Source organism: Cyprinus carpio, chromosome A23 (genome assembly GCF_018340385.1).
Source record: "Cyprinus carpio isolate SPL01 chromosome A23, ASM1834038v1, whole genome shotgun sequence".
Classification (NCBI taxonomy): domain Eukaryota; kingdom Metazoa; phylum Chordata; class Actinopteri; order Cypriniformes; family Cyprinidae; genus Cyprinus; species Cyprinus carpio.
In genome coordinates, this window is record NC_056594.1 from 20,623,708 (window position 1) to 20,631,207 (window position 7,500).

The 7,500-nt window shown below is 40.9% G+C and overlaps 1 pseudogene; it reads right to left on the reverse strand.

Moving 5' to 3' along the window:
• Positions 1 to 2,152: 2,152 nt before the first annotated feature.
• LOC122135144 overlaps positions 2,153 to 7,500 on the reverse strand; it is a 17,625-nt pseudogene continuing 12,277 nt past the window's right edge.

Below are 7,500 nucleotides of genomic sequence, written 5' to 3' on the forward strand. Positions count from 1 at the left end.
TCCTATTTGGACCATTGATTTTACTCCGTTCTTGCCATGAAAATAGACCTTTCTTTGTCTTTTTCACCTTTTAATTTTATTTGTCATCATTTAAAATTTCAGTATGTAAATTAATCTGATTTCTGATATTTCACTTTGTTCTCAATCTCCCTTTAAATGTTTTATTAGTTTGTTTATACACCTATCAAATTCACATCTGTAAGTGCACACGCATGACAACAGTTGCATCCGCTGGAAACAGGTGTTAAACTCTGTATTTCTACTTGAAATTTGGTGGGATGTTTTTCATTTAGGGGCATGAATGAGCTGCACAGTTTCAATGCATAGATGTGTTTTGGAAAGAAGGAACAAACTCTTTTATGTTTCTACAGACTCCACTGACCCTCATTGGTTTCTATGTAATCTTTCAACATTCAACACTTTTTATACAGCAAAGATATAAATCTGCGGGATAAAGAACTTATAACTTACAACATCCCATTTAATCCACATAGCGTCTGATTCTGTGTGTGTGTGTGTGTATGTGTGTGTGTAAACGGATGAGCGCATGGAAAGATCAGACAGACAGGCAGAGAGACAGACACATGGAGGTTTGCAGCACTAATTGAAAACTGCTGCTGAAACCACAAAGTCATGTTTGACATGACGAGAGACTGTTTGAACCATGACTCGTGTGTGCGTGCGTGTGTGTGTGTGTGTGTGTGTGTGTGTGTGAGTGTGTGAGAGAGAGAGAGACAGCGAGAGAGAGAGATTCCATTCTCCTCACTGCCCACTTGACCTCTGACCTTGACTCTCTGTGAAACCCCTTCAGTTTCACACCCACTGTGTGTGTGTGCGTGTGTGTGTGTGTGTGTGTGTGCGTGCGTGTGTTTCTGGAGCGTGTCTGAATCAATCACCCCCCCTTTCCCCATCACCCGATCTGACGGCAGCCACGCAGCCACCCCCCCACCCACACACACCCCCACCCCACACACCCCTCTCTCTCTTCATGCACTACAATCCCCCCCCCACCCCCCCTCTTCTCTCCAGCACACCCAACCCCCGGTTTTCATCCCCCCTCTCTTCCTCTCCGTAGGTCCTGTAACCTGTGTTCTCTCGTTCCGTCCCCCCTTCCAACCCCCCCTTCCCTTACTCCCTTCCTGCCCTCCCCAACAGACAACTTTACGCGTTTTCGTGCCCGCTCGTATGCCCCGCGCCTTTGCTGCCTTTCCTTGTAGTTTATCTTGATGCTCCCACCCCCCTCACACATCATCAATCAATTCCCCTGCCAATAACCATCCAGGTACCTCCCTCGAAATCATCCCGTCCAAGTTTGCCCCCCGTGAGATTTTCTCCGGGTTTTTTTTACAGCCTTCTCTTCTTGTTCTCCTTCCCGGCCGGCTGCCGGTCTTGCTCCGCAATCGCAACGACAGTCATTTGTGAAATCTTATTCGCAAATCCCGCCGCTGTTTTGTAGGTCTGCTGCCTCCGTCTCGTTCCCGGGTAATGTCTGTTCAGTGTGATGACGTACCACCCAGTCTGTATTTTCAGCATCATTACTCCCGTTTTTGTCCCCGTGTCACACATGCCTCTTTGCGCCTATCATTCTACTATGCTGACTTGCTGTCCAATGCTAACCTTCATTGCTTTTGTATTATCTTACATATCTTGTGTCCGGCTTGTCCTGTTGCTGTCCTAGAACATTGCTCCCCCACATTGATCGAAGCGCTTATCGTGCAAGAATAAAAAAGCTTTTGTCAAGATAGTTTCCCCGGCTCTCCTGTGGTATTTCCCGTTGGCGTCCTCTGGTTTACTCGCGTTCGTGTTTGTGTGTGGGGGTGCCGACGTATCAGCAGCCTGGGACCTAATAGCCAAACCTTTACTACTTTTCTTGCGCCCCGGATGCTTTAAAACGGGCTCAAATAAGTGCATCACTATAAGCTGTGTATATTATGTTAACACAGCATTCTATTGTCCGCTTCAATGCTGTTCTTCTGAAATTTCTATTCCATGATCCAGAAACCTGAAAACCATTCTGTTCAGATGTGTTCAACATTGATTAATAATCAGAAATGTTTCTTGAGCAGCAGATCCATCATATCTAGAATGATTTCTGAACGATCATGTGACACCTGAAGACTGGATGAACCGGTTTTGCTAAATATAGCTGGCATCACAGAACTAAAATCGAGGTTTAACAAGATATTCACACAGAAAACAGCTGTTTTACATTTCTAATAATATTCACAATAATATACCGTTTTATTTTTCCTGTTTTCTGATCAAGATAAATGCAGCCTTGCGGGAGCAGGAAGAGACTTCTTTTAAAAAGATAAAAAATCGTACTATTTCAAAAACTTTTGACAAACTTGACTTGGCAAACACAGCTGGAAGTGCTGATTGGTCCTCTGTTATTGGTTCCTGCCATGACTACATCTAACGGTCAGTGCTAGAACTCTGTCTCATATGAAATTTTTATAATTATTGTATTGTTATTGTTCATGCGTCATTATATCTTATAGGTTGTTGTAAAAATATGTATAAAATTGATTTAAACTCAAGTGTAAAAGTGTAAAATATATCATATCATTATTGTAATGAAATGCATCATGCGTCATTATACAAAATCAAAGTACAACGCAGGTCAAATTCAAAAAACATATGTAACAACAAAGCTAGGCTATATAATATTTTTGGTTTGGTTAATTTTATTAACTTCATTTGAGTCCCAAAAATCTTGCAAAGGTAAGCTACACAATTTGATCTAGATTTGGTCTGTCTTACGATGCTAATATACAATGCTTTTGTATCTTTATTTTAACTGAATGAACTTTATTCCTAGAGATTAGTATTTAAAATCAAACCGAATCTGAACTTTCAGGTGTTTGGGAACACGTCGAGTACTGTATGTGATGCTCCACTTGACATGCCTGCTTAAAATGCATTTTAATAATTTCTGCTAAAATGTTTTAATAATATTTTGAATTATTTTAGTTTTATATTTTCTGTTTTCATTGTAATTTCAGGGGGTTTGTGTTTTTTTTGTTTTTTTGATTTGTTTTTGTTTTTTTTTTCTTTTGTTTTTTGTTTTTTTTTCTTCTTGTGTTATTTTATAAATATATTCTACGCTTATCTGTTGAAATAAATCACTGTTCAAGAGGAAGAGCTGTCCGTCTTCAGCGCTGCTCACCTGTAAAATCTGCTTTCCTGTTTTTACATTCTTTCATTCCGGTGTTTTTTTTCTTTCCTGCCCTGTGGAATGTCTCTCTCTCTCTCTCTCTCACACACACACACACACACACACCTGTGCTCTCAGGTAATGAAGGTGGCTGTCAGTCAGCGTGTGATTGGCTGAGAGATAAACTCACTGAGGGTCATGTGGACTTCGCTGCTGAGTTTCCATAATGACATCAATTAAGAACAGATCCGCGCCTCACGGGAACCCGATACACCACAACACAACATCCACACACACTCTCCCTCTCTCTCTCTCTCTCTGCACACACACACACACACACCACACACACACACTCTCTCACACACACACTTCTCTCTCTTCACACACTACACACACACACACACACACAAACACACACTCTCTCTCTCTCTCATCTCTCTCTCTCTCTCTCTCACACAACACACACACACTCACACACACACACATACTCTCAAATTCAAGTTCAAGTTGCTTTATTACTCTATTATATTACTTAGATGTATATTTTGCCTCTGCAAATCTAATACTTTCTTATTTTATTTTATTTCTAACTTAAACACTTACATACAATAATTAATTTTGCACTACGTGCTTAATACTTTGTATATAGTATTTTACATCTTACTATTAGTCTTTTTCCTTTTCTGTTAATAAATCTGTGCACTATTTGTAAGCAGCCGAGCTGCAGCTGCTTTAGCAACACAAGTGTACAGTTTGTGTCACGCCAATAAAGCACAGCTAAACTGAAACTGAGTGTGTGTGTGTGTGTGTGTGATTGACAGGAGGATTGTGGCTGTGTAATTGATGTCTGTTACATGTCAGAGTGACGTGTGTGTGTGTGTGTGTGTGTGAGAGAGAGAGAGGGTGTTTGTGTTCAGTCATTGCTGTTATTGGTGTCATTTAAGTGAATTATTTGATTTGAGCTCTAACACACTCCTCTCAGCTTTCTAACGTCTTTAACACACTGTATGTGACTCTGTGTGTGTGTGTGATCCACAGAAACGTGACCTCTGACCCTCGGGAAGCTCTTGCAGATCCGTGCAGACGGTAGCGAGAGACCAGACGGATCTGATTAAACCAGGTGAAGGTTTGAGGAGAAACTCAGACCTCCTGAACACTGCAGTAATGCTCTCCAGATACACTCAGAGTGTGTGTGATTATCACAGGAGTGAGTGTGTGTGTGTGGGTGGGGGGGTGTTCCTGTCTCTACGGTGACAGACGCCCATCACATCTGTAGCCAATCCAGTGGCTCCAAAATGGGAAACTATGGAACAATGCAGTGTGTGTGTGTGGAGGGAGATTGTGTGTATGTGTGTGTGTGTGTGTGTGTGTGTGTGTGTGTGTGTGTGTGTGTGTGTGTAGAGGGAGTGTTTATACTGTGAGTCTATAAAAGATGCTGCTTACATTTGAGGGGAAATTCCAACCACATTTGAGCTGTTCAGTAAACACACATCATGCGTGTGTGTGTGTGTGTGTGTGTGTGTGTGTGCTGATGTCATTCCAGTTGTGTTACTGCTCCACACACACACACACTTAAAGGGTGTTGGCAGTAGTTGAAACACATGTGTTTTGGGAATCAGCACATATATATTTACATATTCACTCTAAACACGTGTTTTCTTTTCCTCCTAATGACGGCTCTTCATCTGCTTCTCATTCTCTCTCATGCTGTTTCTCATTAGTTTGAGTGTTTGCTAAAAGTGCTTGCTTCTTTAAAATGTCGAACTGGTCACACTAAAATATGAAACTCAAAAATATAATGATAATGTTTATAATAAAGTTTGGAATTTCTGAGTATTATAACCATAACAACAATAATAATTAATATTATTGTTATAATAATAATTCTTTTCTTTTCTTTCCCTTTTGACCTTTGACCTCTGCAGGGAGGGGCTTGAGCTCATGCATCCTGTTGGGCGTCACAGCAGCAGTTTTCACTTCCCGCAGCTCACTTCCTGTCTCTATAAAATAGTGTGTGTGTGTGTGTGTCAAGTCAAGTCACCTTTATTCATATAGCGCCTTTAACAATGAAGATTGTGTCAAAGCAACTTTACAGTATTAAATAGGAAAATAGTGTTTCACTGCAGAAGGACAATAGTAAACACTCAATTTTCAGTTAAAGGCAGTTCATCATTGAATTCAGTGAAAACTAAGCAAGCCAGAGGCGACAGCGGCAAGGAACCAAAACTCCATCGGTGACAGAATGGAGAAAAAACCTTGGGAGAAACCAGGCTCAGTCGGGGGTCAGTTCTCCTCTGACCAGACGAAACCAGCAGTTCAATTCCAGGCTGCAGCAAAGTCAGATTGTGCAGAAGAATCATCTGTTTCCTGTGGTCTTGTCCCGGTGGTTGTTTGAGACAAGGTCTTTACAGGGGATCTGTCTCTGGGGCTCTAGTCCTGGTCTCTGCTGTCTTTCAGGGCTGTAGAGGTCCTTTCTAAGTGCTGATCCACCATCTGGTCTGGATACAGACTGGATCTGGTGGCTACGGTGACCTCGGAATAAGAGAGAAACAGACTAATATTAGCGTAGATGCCATTCTTTTAATGATATAGCAAGTACGGATTTGGATATTAGAAGTGTATTAGTGTGTTATGTGTAAGCCAGGTTAAAGAGATGGGTCTTTAATCTAGATTTAAACTGCAAGAGTGTGTCTGCCTCCCGAACAATGTTAGGTAGGTTATTCCAGAGTTTAGGCACTAAATAGGAAAAGGATCTGCCCGCCCGCAGTTGACTTTGATATTCTAGGTATTATCAAATTGCCAGAGTTTTGAGAACGGAGCGGACGTGGAGGACTATAATGTAACGAGCTCGTTCAAATACTGAGGTGCTAAACCATTCAGGGCTTTATAAGTAATAAGCAAGATTTTAAAATCTATATGATGTTTAATAGGGAGCCAGTGCAGTGTTGACAGGACCGGGCTAATATGATCATACTTCCTGGTTCTTGTAAGAACTCTGCATTTTGGACTAACTGGAGTTTGTTTACTAAGTGTGCAGAACAACCACCCAATAGAGCATTACAATAATCTACCCTTGAGATCATAAACGCATGGATTTACATTTCTGCATTTGACATTGAGAGCATAGGCCATAATTTAGATATATTTATTAGATGGAAAAATGCAGTTTTACAAATGCTAGAAACGTGGCTTTCTAAGGAAAGGTTGCTATCAAATAGCACACCTAGGTTCCTAACTGATGACGAAGAATTGACAGAGCAGCCATCAAGTCTTAGACAGTATTCTAGGTTATTACATGCAGAGTTTTTAGGTCCTATAATTAACACTTCTGTTTTTTCAGAATTTAGCAGTAAGAAATTACTCGTCATCCAGTTTTTTATATCGACTATGCATTCCGTTAGTTTTTCAAATTGGTATGTTTCGTCGGGCCGCAAAGAAATATAGAGCTGAGTATCATCAGCATAACAGTGAAAGCTAACACCGTGTTTCCTGATGATATCTCCCAAGGGTAACATGTAAAGCGTGAAGAGTAACGGCCCGAGTACTGAGCCTTGAGGTACTCCATACTGCACTTGTGAACGATATGATACCTCTTCATTCACTGCTACCAATTGATGGCAGTCATATACAAACCCGATTCCAAAAAAGTTGGGACACTGTACAAATTGTGAGTAAAAAAGGAATGGAATAATTTACAAATCTCATAAACTTATATTTTATTGACAATAGAATATAGATAACATATCAAATGTTGAAAGTGAGACATTTTGAAATGTCATGCCAAATATTGCCTCATTTTGGATTTCATGAGAGCTACACACTCCAAAAAAGTTGGGACAGGTAGCAATAAGAGGCCGGAAAAGTTTAATGTACATATAAGGAACAGCTGGAGGACCAATTTGCAACTTTTTAGGTCAACTGGCGACATGATTGGGTATAAAAAGAGCCTCTCAGAGTGGCAGTTTCTCTCAGAAGTCAAGATGAGCAGAGGATCACCAATTCCCCCAATGCTGCAGCGAGAAAAATAGTGGAGCAATATCAGAAAGGAAAGTTTTCTCAGAGAAAAATTGCAAAGAGTTGAAGTTATCATCATCTACAGTGCATAACATCATCCAAAAGATTCAGAGAATCTGGAACAATCTCTGTGTGTAAGGGTCAAGGCCGGAAAAAACCATAAGGGGGATTCCCGTGATCTTCGGGCCCTTACACAGCACTGCATCACATACAGGAATGCTACTGTAATGGAAATCACAACATGGGCTCAGGAGTACTTCCAGAAAACATTGTCGTGAACACAATCCTCCGTGCCATTCACCGTTGTCAGCTAAAACTCTATAGGTCAA